Consider the following 13,566-nt stretch of genomic DNA (forward strand, 5'->3'; position numbering starts at 1 on the left):
TTATTTGCCAGGAAGGATGATCCCATCATACTTCTGCTGGAACCAGCGCATGGCCTCCTATTTGCTGATTCTGTGTTTGGCCCCATTGCAACCTGTTCTACACTTCTGTAATGCTGAAACCTGGTCTACCCAACACCACATAGAAGTCCAGACCATAGATACCAGTTCTTGGGTCACATTTGATCCCCAGATCGATGTGTTCCTGGATCCCAAAGCCAAAGTTTCCAGTATCTGAGCAATTCTTTTTTTCTTAACTCATACTTCATGCCTTTAGACTTCTCTCCAGGATTTCTTCTGCCTTGGCCTCACAATGGATGGCAATCTTTTCATTTCTCCTGATGCCAAAGGACCTGATGGTGTATCTAGCTTTGGAGAACACAGAGGTTCAGCCTGTGAGCTGCTCCAGCCCTGAGGCTGCCCGGGTCAGTCAGTCTCCACTCTGCCCCACACAGATGTTGAGGCAGAGCTTACAGATGCAAAGTTCCCACATAGGCTCTCCTTTTCACTCTGATCCTGAGCCTTGGTGGAGAATGGGAAGAGTATCTGTATATCTTCTTTGGTGAGCTGTCTGTTCAGGAGTTTTGCCCATTCCTTAATCAAGTTCTTTTTTTATTGTTGAATTCTAAAGGTTCTTTGTATATTTTGGATAACAGTCTTTTATCAGAGATGTCTTTTGCAAACATTGTCTTCCTGTCTGTGGCTTGTTTTCTCATCCTCTTAACAGTGTCTTTTGCAGAGGTATTATTTTTTTTTTTCATTCAAGAAAGTCTATTCAACTGAGGGGACTACTCAGTAGACAAGAAGATCCCTGCCTTCATAACGCCTACACTTTAACGGAGAAAATGACAATAAACAGATAAATGAATAAACATATGACAAGCATTTAAGTGGACATAGTTGGAGAGAAAATTTAAACAGGTTAAGGAGTTAGAGAGTGACTAGAGAAAGATCACTCTGGCTGCTGTGTAGACCTAACGTGGCCCAAAGTAGAATCAACCATAGTGGGAACAAGAGCAGGGGTGGGGACACCAGGTGGTAGTCTATTGCAGTCATACAAGCAAGAGATATGTGGGAATGGATTAGGGTGGAAGTTGTGGAGGTGATGAGAAGTATCCAGATTCTGGACACTAGTTTTTTTTTTTTTGGCTGCACCACATGTCTTGTGGGATGTGGGATCTTAGTTCCCCGACCAGGGATTGAACCTGGGCCCTTGGCAGTGAGAGCTCCGAGTCCTAACCACCGGACTGCCAGGGAATTCCCTGGACACTAGTTAAAAGTGGAGCTGAACCCTATCCATTAAACCATTGATGTCTCTGTTGAAAAAAAAAAAAAAAAGTGGAACTGACATATTTGCTCATGGATTGGATGTAAGAGAAGTAAATGATTCAGGGATGAAAGCTAGGTTTGGGTCTAAGCAATCAAGCGAATGGTGGTAAAACTGGTGGGGGAGTGGGGAAGGAACAGGATCGGCAAGGACCAGACCTGGGCATGGGACACTCAAGTGACAATTTGGGTGGAGATGTTTGAGCAGGCCATTGTGATTCAACATGAAAAGTTAGCATTGGAGCTATACATGTGACTCTTCCACTTATGAGAGCATGCTGGATATCTCTGCAGGCCTTCCATATTCTCTCTCCATGCCTCTCCACCCTGGTCCCTGCCTCCATATAGACTAATCCATAGGGATTAAGTCAGTGGACTCCAATCTTCTGGTTTCCGGCAGATTCAGCCCTCTGGCAGCAGATCAGAAGAGAGGAGAGCAAGGTGGGATGGCTTATTCTCCAACTCCCTCCCTGCAGTTCTCCTCAGCTGCCTGAGCCTCTCTTGTGAAAATTTACAGCTCCCGTCAGGCAGGCTTCCACACAGCTGTCTCTCCAGATGCAGGAACTGCTCTGTCCCTTCACCCCTTCTGGTCCTTGGGTGGAAACAGCTTCTCCCCTTACTAGCCTGAGGTACTGCTGTCCTTACACTTTTACAAATAGTCCCTTTAGTGAGCCCTGCTTGAGTTACTGTAATTTGACTGTGCCATCTGTTTCTCGTTGGGTCCTTGACTGAATTTAAAAACCTGAGATTGGATAAGATCACTTAGGGAGTAAGAAGAGATACAAGAGAAAAGAGATTTGCTCTAATATGAAACTGACTCTTTCTTGTGAGTAAATTTGAATTTTGAAACAGTAAAACAATAAGGTTTAATATAAAGCAAAATAAATTTTTTATGTTTATGATCTGCCAATTTCCCAGAAAAAGTTTTGTGGTGACTTTAGTTATATACCAGATACATTAAAATCACCAATGGACAACACATCTTTTATTCAGGTGCCATCTGAAAGTTTTAAAAATTTGTTGACTTAATATCACTGAACTGTCCACTTTAAAATGGTTAAAATGATACATTTTCTGTTGTGTGTATTTTACCACAATTTTTAAAAAATGTGTTGTTTGAAGATTTTTAGGTTTTATAAAGGTATTGTATTAGCATAACAATGAAAAATTTAAAAGACCACCTCTAATCTCATTATCCTATTAAGCAATATTTACATTTTTATTTTCTCTTCCTGTTGTCTATAAACATAATTCCACATAGCTTCAATATAATTTGCCATTCTTTTTTCATACTAAATTTAAATTTTATGATTCATAGTTATACTTTTTAACATTGTATTCACAAGGTTTCGTTGAGTTGGTCAATTTTTTAAATTGGTGAAAAATTGGAAATAACCTAAAATAAAGTATTGTAAACATCTTCATAAAAAAAAAAAAGAGAGATTTTGCGGATGGACTCCTAGGACAGTCTTATTTAGAAGCTGGAAAGAGGAGGTGGGTTCCACAAAGCGGAGGTCAGAGGGATGGGAAGAAAAACAGGAACACGTGGTGGTGTCCCCGTGGTGGCTCAGGGAAGACAGGTGCAAGAAAGAGCTCTCCTCCAGCGCCCCAAGCCACCACTGCTCTGGGACTCCCGGAACCTCTTGCTGCCCTCCTTATCACTCCTGACTCCTTCTTGCCTCAGGTGGATTCTCTCTCATGGGTCTTGAAATTGCTTTGTAATTTGGCTTCCGACATTCCCAGGTCAGCTGATATGTTATACGTATCTCAATCCTAAGGTCTGAGGAGGCTCTCAGCAGCTGTGCAAATGTACAGATGCATTAAGTATGGGAGGCGGGGAAACAGAGCGAAACCGCCAAGGAACGCACACACAGGCACACCCAATTACACCTGCCTCAGGCACTGTTCTGTGACTATGGCCAGGGCAGGAACTATTTCACATTCACTCTGATGTTGAGTACTGAACATAACACCCAGTACACAGTGGCAGCTCAGTACATTGTTTTGGATGAATTAATGCCTTTTGAAAACATGGCTTATCGTGATATACTATGCTTTTGGTGCATGAAGGCCCCTTTACAGACTTGACAACTAATTCCTTGAATTGCCCTATTATAATATGTCCCTGATTATGCTTTTGTATACTATGTAATGCCTGGGTGTGAGTGCACTTTTTTTTTTTTCCCCCCCAAACAGAATTGTATTGAGAAGATGACAACATGAACTCTGCAGAAACAAAGGCTGTGGATTTTGGTCACTTGGGCTCTAGGGCCCTCAGATAAATATGTTACTACTGTACTTCTAAGAACAATTCTCTTTGTTTAAAGTGTGAGACTGCTGTTCACTAATATCTTGGTGCCATTCCCAGAAATCATGCTTCATGTAATTGGCAAGTTTTTGCAAAGGCTGTTCGCTATTTGCAGCCTCTGTGTTAGTGTTCTTGACTGATTTCCTCAACTCTGACTCAGTACAGGTGAAAAAAAAATCTCCCTCTTCTACAAAGTGGAGTTTGAATCCTGGCTGTGCCAGCTTCACAAGCAGTAACCTTGTGAAAGATCTTAACTGCTTTGAGTCTTAGTTTCCTTATCTGTAAAATGGGATTAATAGTACAGTTGATCCTCATTACTTACAGATGCTGTGTTTGTGAATTCATCTACTTGTTAGAATTTATCTCTAACTCCAAAATCACTACTTGCAGCACTTGTGCAGTCATTCACAAACATGTGCAGTACAACAAAAAATTTGAGTTGCTCAAGATGCGCGTTCCCAGCTGAGTTCATACTGTAAACCAGTAACCTTTTTATGGTCTATTTAGTGTCATGTTTTTGCATCTATGTTCTTTTTCTTGGTGGTTTTGCTATTTAAAATGACTCCCAAGCATAGTGCTGAAGTGCTGTCCCAGTGTTTCTAAGCACAAGAAGGCTGTGATGTGCCTTACAGAAAAAATACAGATGTTACATAGGCTTTGTTCAGGCATGAGTTATGGTGCGGTTGGCTGTTAGTTTAATGTTAATGAGTCAACAATGTATATTAAATAAGGTGTCTTTAAACAGAAACACACATAAAACAAAGTTATGTGTTCACTGGTTCATTGACGAAAATGTTGTGCTCAGAGGCTCACAGGAACCTAATCCTGTACTTCCCTTAGAAGAACTGTTTCAGTATATTGGCTAATTCAGTGTTTGCACAGAGTTTATAAAAGATAGTTAGAATTAGGGTTAGGGTGTACCTTAAAGACCTCATTTTAACTTAATTACCTCTTTAAAGAATGTATCTCCAGATATAGTTACATTCTGAGATCCTGGGGATTGGGACTTCAACATACAAATTTTGGGGGACCCAATTCAGCCCATGACACCACCTATCCATCCTCATTTCCCACACCTGATTCTCTAGCCACCAAACTGGCCACTTGTCATTCCCTGAGGTTTCCTTGCCAGGTTTCTGGACTTTGTTCATAATCCTGTGTCCTTACAGCATCCCCTATCTCTGCATATCTAAGTCAAATCTACTTTTCAAAAATGAGAATATTGACAAGTGCTCATTAAGGAGGTAATTAAGTTAAAATGAGGTCTTTAAGACTCATTGGTCCTAATCCAATATGATTGATGTCCTTATAAGAAGAGAAAGTTTGGACACAGCCATGGGTGCACACAGAGGAAGGACCATGTGAAGACAGAGATAGAAGGTAGTCATCTACAAACCAAGGAGAGAGGCTGACACTTTGATCTTGGATTTCTCTGCCTCCAAAACTATGAGAAATACATTTCTGTTGTTTACAGTTGACCCTTGAACAATACGGGTTTGAACTGCATGGATCCACCTACATGTGTATTTTTTTCAATAGTAAATACTGCAGTGTTACACCATCCCCGGTTGGTTGAATCCCAGGTGCAGAACCACATATACGGATGAACTGTGTATAGGGAGGACCAACTATGAATTATACTTGGATTTTCAAACGCACAGAGGGTGGGTGCCCCTAATCCCTGCATTGCTCAAGGGTCAACTGTATAAGCTACTCAGTTGATGGTATTTTGTTAACATCCCAAATTGACTAGGACACCAGACAAAGGAGTTGGGGTTGGATTCTGTAGTTAGTGTGAGCAACTGAATTTTTTAAAGAGTTATCCATGCTGTGCTTCAAGAAAGGAACTGGAACCATTTTCTGAAAAGAATGAGCTAAAAAGGGGAGAGGCAGGAGGCAGGGTAGGTTGTCGTTGTTAGAGCGATTCTTACAGGTTTATACACCTAGGGTTGAGACTTTTATAAAACAGTGTATTGTAAGGCCCTGTTATAAAAGGCTGTTCAGGATAGTAGTGGAACAAAAAGGTCAAAGGGTCTGGGACAAGGCCGGGCGAACACTCTCTAACAAAACAATGATATTGCATGGGTTCTGGAAACTTTTGCAATAGCATGTTTGAAATTTTCAGTGGGGCCATGAGGACTACAAAAGAATTTTGCAGCAATGGCCCCTGAGCATAAGATGTACTATTCCCAAGTGTGCTGAGGATATCACTGTGGATATGAAATATTGAGATCTGGCTTGTGAAAATAACAGGTCTCTAGCAAACATTCAACAGAGTCCTGAGCTGATGTATGTGCCCTGACTAGAGGTAGCAACTGAAAACTTACTTCATTTTGTATCTTTTTACTTCATTTTGGTTTTGGCCTTCTGGAGTTTGATCATCCTAGGGAAACTGTGGCAATGATTGCATGAGTCTGCAAAGCAGATAATAAAAGCCAGAACTAGTAGCTGTGTTGGTAGTAAGGAGGGTATAGTTTGGAGAGGTATCATAGGGTGGTATTGATAAGACATAGTAACTAACTGGATCTGAGGGTACAGAGGAGAGAAGCTGAGATTGTCCAGAATAACTCAGAGTTTGAATTGAGTAGAATAATTTCACTTTTGGACATGTTGAGTTTGAGCTGCATTTCCAACTGGGGCATGTGAATGCAAAAGTCTAGGAGGCCAAGACTGGAATGTATAGACTTGAGAGCTATTTGCCTGTGGGTGACAGATAAAGCCAAAGGAATAGATACCAGGAATCTGCAGTGGAAGAAAAGATAGTTAGAGGCTGTGAACAGTTGTTCCCAGACTGCAGTGGAAAGAAGTGGAGACACGGAAGTGATCAGAGATATAAGAGGAAAACCAGGACACAAAAGCCACCGGCAGAGGAACAAGTGATACAGTTAAGTTTGGAAAGAGATGGATAGATGAAAATACACAGGAATAGGGTTAAAGTGGAGGACACTCAAGAGAGATGAATTTCTTTTCAGAGAAGTGAAAAGCTAGCTCGTCTTAGGGAGTGGGAAAGGAATTAAGGAGAATAGAGAATGTTTGGAATATGCCCCATGAGGAGTACACTAGGAAGTAAATAAAGCTGAGCAAAAGGATTGCTGATCCCAGTGAGAATTCAGTTGATACTCTATAGGGTAAAAGTATAAAGGAAAATTGTATGGTTTCCTGATGTTTCCCTTAATGCTTTGCAGCTGTTTTAATCAGCACTTTTTCAGTTGCAAGTGACAGAAATCTCAATTCAAAATAGATTAAAGAAAAAAAGGAAATGTATTGGCTTACATAACAGGAACGTCTAAAGAGCATAATGATTTATGACATGGCTAAATCCAGAGCCTCGAAAAATGTCATCAAAACTATATTTTTCTCCATTGTTTAGCTCTGCTTTCCTAAGTAGCCACTGCCAGCTCCAGAATACAGTCTACCTGCTTTAGCAAGTCCCCGCAAAAAGAGCATTTCTCTCCCAACTTTCCAGCCAAACCCTAATATAGACTACAGTTGGCCCAACTTGGGTAATGTGACCACCACTGGACTAATCACTGGGGCCTAGGGGATGGGATAGTTTGACTGCCTGGGTCTGAGTCATACACTCACCCCTGAAGTCATGAATTATATAAACCCAAACTGAGGAAGGGGTGGTTTGCAAAGGAATGCTGTCAGGTGAAACAGCCAGGTGCACTACAGACCAGGAATATGAGAGGAGAAAACAGATGGGAGGATCAGTATCTGTCAGGATAGGTTAGGTTATGTACAATAACAACCCCCTAATCTCAAATGCTTAAAACAACAAAGATTTATTTCTTCTGTCGCTACGTGTCCATTGTCAGTCAACTGGGACCACTCTCCTCACCCAGAGTGTGCTGTAGATCATGGAGGCGAAGGGAAAGAGAATGTGGTAAAGGAAGCGTTCTCTCTTGAAGCTTCTGCCTGGCAATGAGACTTTTCACGATTACGTTTCATTGGCCAGAGCAGAGGGGTTGGAGAAGTAAGACCCTACCAGTTACCTAGAGGGAAGAGAACTGGAAGTTTTGTAGATGGTCCTAATGATGACTCCAGGGACTAACCAAGTTTGGAATATTGGCAGAGAGAAGATGGCAGAGAAACCAAGACATGAGAGGATCTAAAATGTTTGGAATGTCCTGGAGCGGTGAGGGAAGGAAATAACGCAAGAAAAAAGCAGAGAGCCTGTGGGGTGAGCTACTGGAGAACAAAGGGAGAAGGAAAATCCAGTTGGATAGCAGTGAGAGAGTGGTAGAAAGCATGGGGGCTATTATATCTCATTGCATAGCTGGTCACAGAAAAGTTCATTGCAGCTTGGTGGGGTAGACTGAATTGAAGCTGGACCAGTCTACTTGGGTGAACAGGTGCCGAGGATAAAGACCCAGCTGTTGGTACTGGAAGACTGTCCAGCCAAGCAGGCAGAACACAGTAGTCAGGAAATATGTGAACCTATCAAAGTCAGGGTCCAAGTGAATGGTCAGCCTCAGGATGGATGTGGCCGCTGGATTCTAGACACAGGTAATGTTCAGAGTTGAGATGACACAGAGAGGCAGGTTTCAAGTGCCAGGAAAGTTTGCCACAGATAAAGCCCCAGCCTTGAACTGGGGGGAGGAGAGAGGTCAGGACCCCTGGAGGCCTATGGGGAGAGGAGACTGTCACAGGCCTTAAACAAAAGGGAGCAAGATGAAAACCAATTTTATTCCTTGGTAACTTCTTGACATCGAGTCGAAGCCCAGTTTCTAGAAATGAAAAATAAAGTCAGAGTTCAACTGCAAGAAGGTCTATTTACTTTTGAGCTTTCCAAATGACGATGCAGAGCTTCCCAAAGCCTTCGACCATGGAAGGTCAGGGCAGAATCAATGAGTGAGCGTTACTGGACCCAGCTGGCAAGGAGAGGAGGCATGTGAAGATTAAGGAATTATGTTGATCCTAGTAAGAATTGTGAGGTCAGAATGTTGGAAAGTTTGTATGCAGCTGTTGAGCTTGATGGCGATAGATAGGGTAGAGAGAAGGATTGAAATCCTGAAATGATCAAGGAAAGTGGAGAGTATCCTGAATTCCATAGATAATTAGAGAAAGTAGGGGAAGGGATGTGTAAGTGAATGGCTTGGGCTTCCAAAACACATATGGTATTGAGAGCAGTGGTGGAGAAAAAGTAGGGAAGTAGCAATTAAATAGAATATACCAATGCCTCCTTACCCTGTGAGCACTGGGGAAACACAATGGGAAGTGGCCTACATTAGAGATGACAGTGGTATTGGTGGAAAACCAAACTTTAATCGTAGTTAGTCATGAACTATATTTAAGAGAAACTGTGTTCAAGGATGTAGGGGAGCTTCTTGATCTTAGAATGGGGAGTTCCTAATGCCCAAAAGAAGATCCTAGTTAAAGACCAGGCATGGGAGATATGAGAATGGATGGAACCAAGGTATGAAAGGAGGGAACTGGCAGAGAGAATATGTGGTTGTGTAATTACAGAAATAGATCATTACAGAACTGTATTTGCCCTAATATCTTCTTCTGCTCTTTTCATGGACATAGCTATTGCCTTTATACTTTAGTTTTAAAAACAAAAAATATTAATGGTGTTTTCCCATTAGTGAGTTAGCCAGGCAAAATTATAAAGTAGATTCAAGTATGTGACTGGATTAGGACGGAATAATGGTCCCCCCCAAAATGTCCACGTTCTAATCCCTGGACCCTGTGCATGCAAAAGGGACTTAGCAGATGTGATTAAGGTTAGGACCTTGATACTGGGAGATTATCCTGGGTTATCTGGGTGAGCACAACAAAATCACAAGAGTCCTTATAAAACAGAGGTAGGAGGGTCAGACTCAGAGAAGGGAATGTGTTGACAGAAGCAGAAGACAGAGTGATGTGGGACCATGAGCCAAGGGTTGCAGGTAATCTCTAAAGCTGAGAGGGACAAGCCATGTGTTCTCCCCTTGAGCCTCCAGAAGAAACACAGCCCTGTGAATACCTTGATTTATTCTCCCTAAGATTCAGTTTTGGACCTCCGACCTTTAGAAGTGTAGGAGAATAAGTTTGTGCTGTTTTACACCATTAATTTTGTGATACCTTGTTATAGCAGTAATAGAAAACTAATCTAAAGACATGATTAAGGGAAATCCAGGCTCTGACATTCCAATGTCAGGAAAAGGCAAGAAAACAAGGGCTGGAGTTAGGTGGCAAAAAAAATGAGGGATTATCATTTGCTATTCCTCATCTTTAAAATTTACTAGAAGTAATAGACAAATTCTCTCAGAAAGAAATGCCATGATCCTATGCTTATACACAGATTCCAAGGTGATTTGAAGTTATTTTTGTCAGTCTACAAAGAAAATTGGAAATTCTTCGAAAGATTCAAAGAAAGAGTTATAAATGACAAAAGAGAGGATAAAAGAATTACTGCATTTTAGAAATACTATTCCATGGGTTTATTTTTTACAAGATATTCTGTACAGTTTATGAGAAAATGAATTCTTAGAGCAAGAAAACAACTTGTGACAATAAATTCTCATAAACTTCAAGAAAGAGTATTTTTTAAAGTTTACTGAAAATTCCACACTGTTTTATAAATTATTATGCTGTAGTGTCATCTTCTAGGTCTTCCGAATCAGTTTATTTTCATTAGAATATAGCTAATTGTAAGAGTTAACTTCCTTCATATAGATATGTCCTCCTCACCTCTCTCCCTTGGCATCCCCCCTCCCGCCCCAGATCTCTTTGTGGATGGTATTAGGAGTATGCTGTGATTTAATTTAGATATCTGAAAATGTGTGTGAGACATTGTCTTCAGAGAGCTAATTGGATTTTTCTTACTTAATGGATTTTTTTTTCCTTGAGTAGCAAATATGCATCATTGCAAACTCCATACACTGCGAACTATTTGAAGAGGAGTTTCATTCGGCATTTGTTCTGTTAGCCTTTCAGAGCTGGGGACCACACAACAAACAAGGCAGGTCAGGAGTTAAAAAGTTGCAGCCAAGGGTGTGAGACTAGTTTGGAAGGCGTGAGCAAGTATAGAGTTCAGGAAGACCATTGAGGTTGGCACCCTGGGAGTTCAGCTGTGCCTGGCTAGCCAGGGGCACAGGCAGAATCAAGGGAAGCCGGAGTGGGGAGAGCCAGGCCAGGCAGGACCCCAAGCAGTGTGCCTCAGTGTGCCAGTCAGAATTTGGATTTAGCCGGGAGATAGAGTTCAGCCAGAGCCTCGGAAGATCAACTCAGCTGCCAGCAGCCAGAGCACAGTCAGGGCAGGGTGGCTGAGCCCTGGGCAGCAGCTTCCCTTTCCTGCTTTGGTTTTGAGCAGTTTTCCTGATATAAATGAAAAAATGGTGAGCAGGGCCATCCAAGTACATATTGGAGAATTCAGCAGAGGGCTAGATTTTCTGAAAAACAAATAAACGACAACAAAATACCCCAGTTCCTGGTAGCTATACACCTTTTCTTAAAAATAAATCTTTTTATTTATTTATTTATTTTTGGCCACACCATGCGGCATACGGGATCTTAGATCCCCAACCAGGGATTGAACCCATGCCCCCTGCATTGGAAGTGCAGCTTCTTAACCACTGGACTGCCAGGGAAGTCCTTATCCACCTTTCTATGCATGATACTAAGTACAAAAATTATAAAGAAAATGATTGATGTATTAATATGAATGTCAACGTAAAAAGATTTTAAACTTGTATACATCAATCGGTATTCACAAATATGCAATGACACAGACATCCAAGGTATCTATAATAGGAGATAAAACTATCATTTGATCTACATGAATATTTATAACAGCAGAACATTAGAAATAATTGAAATGTCGATCAATAGGCAGTTGCTTAAATAAATAACGAACTATCCCTACAGTGAAATTTTTTTTTAATTAAGTAATTAATTTATTTTTGGCTGCATTGGGTCTTCATTGCTGCACGCGGGCTCTCTCTAGTTGCGGCGAGCGGGGGCTACTCCTGCGGTGCGCGGGCTTCTCATTGCGGTGGCTTCTCTTGTTGCCGAGCACGGGCTCCAGGCGCACGTGGGCTCAGTAGTTGTGGCTTGCAGGCTCTAGAGCGCAGGGTCAGTAGTTGTGGTGCACGGGCTTAGTTGCTCCGTGGCATGCAGGATCTTCCCAGACCAGGGCTCGAACTCGTGTGCCCTGCATTGGCAGGCGGATTCTTAACCACTGCGCCACCAGGGAAGTCCAAAACAATCATTTTTTTAAATTATGTAAATCTATATATAATATTGTGGAAACCTGTCCAAATATATTAAGTGAAAAAAGCATGTTTCAGAACAGAATGTGAACCTACATAGTATGTTGTTACTTTATTAAATATTATATATGTCAAATTATATAAATAAAATTATGTGTAACTACATATAATTATATATTAAAATATTGTAATTATTTATAAATTATATCTATATCTTTATAGAGATAAAGAGATAGTATAAGCAAAGGAAAAAACCCTGAAATAATACGTACCAAAATGTTACCCTGGAAATTAAAACCCCAATTTAGGATTGTAAAACTACTTTCCTAGTGTAAAATTTTAAATGTGTTGTTAAAGCCAATAATGTTTAAAACAAATTTATGACACAAAACAAAACATTTTAAAACGTACACATAACTCTACTAGTCACGTACAACTATTTTTGTTTCTCTGTGTTCCCTTTCAATACTTATCTGCACTATATGTTTGTTTTCCTGGTTTTCTTTGCCTTATTCCTATTGTAACTTCAAGGTCAGCAGTTTGCAATAAACACAGCTCAATAAATATTAGTTAATAGTTGTGATTATGATCATAGTGATAGCTATGTGAAATAGAGCAAGTTTAGGTAAAATTTTTAAAATAAGGCTTCAAACTAGCAATTACAATTAAAACTGTTACTGTCAAGTGTTACTCAAGAACTTTCCAGAAGGGATATCGCGTTGAATCCCTCAGAAATCTCCTTGTTCACATGTCCCAGGGGATAGACACCAAAAACGTTCTGGGAGCACTGCTGTCTCTGTTTCTTACTATAGCCCAGCTGGCACAGTGGGAATGACATGGATCCTTCTAACGGCTGACAGAACAACATGAAATAATCAAAGGTTCAGCTTGTAAGTTATTCTGCTTGCTTTTGTTGCCCAGAGTCTAGAGTCCCCAGAAAATACTCCTGGATTTGGTGCAGCACTGATGCTACAAACAGTAAAATCAGCAGCCTTTTAATCCCTGTGTAAGTTTATCAAAGTTTGACAGTTGGTAACCAAGGTGAGTAATCTCACTACTCTCAAGAGTAGTGTAATGTGATTCTATAGAAGCTATATGAGGTAACAGGAGGGGTGGGAAAGAAAGGCTGGACTCAAAAATCATAGTATTTTTTATAGTATAGATTACACATAATAGGCTAATTACGACCTAATTTTATGTTCAAATTCTTCAACGATTGGGTGTTTCCATCTGGATTATGGGCACTTTTTGATTTTTTTAATCAGAAATCAACAAACATAATGGTAAGTTTAAATATAGGCTTTCCTCATTTGCAGCAACATGGATGGACCTAGAAATTATCATACTAAGTGAAGTAAGCCAGTCAGAGAAAGACAAATATCATATGATATCGTTTATATGTGGAATCTAAAAAAAAAAAAAAAAGATACAAATGAACTTATTTACAAAACAGAAATAGACCCGCAGACATAGAAAACAAACTTATGGTTACCAAAGGGGAAAGGGGGGGGGGGAATAATTAGGAGGTTGGGATTAATATATACACACTACTATATATAAAACAGATAACCAACAAGGAACTACTGTATAGCACAGGGAACTATACCCGGTATTTTGTAATAACCTATATAGGAAAAGAATCTGAAAAAGAATGGATAGATGTATATATGAATCACTTTGCTGTACACCTGAAACTAACACAACATTGTAAATCAACTATACTTCAATTTAAAAAAA

General features: G+C 40.5%; 1 pseudogene; it reads right to left on the minus strand.

Moving 5' to 3' along the window:
* Positions 1 to 13,566, minus strand: part of LOC137765879 (uncharacterized) — a 21,436-nt pseudogene continuing 7,870 nt past the window's right edge.

This window comes from Eschrichtius robustus, chromosome 6, assembly GCF_028021215.1.
Source record: "Eschrichtius robustus isolate mEscRob2 chromosome 6, mEscRob2.pri, whole genome shotgun sequence".
NCBI lineage: Eukaryota > Metazoa > Chordata > Mammalia > Artiodactyla > Eschrichtiidae > Eschrichtius > Eschrichtius robustus.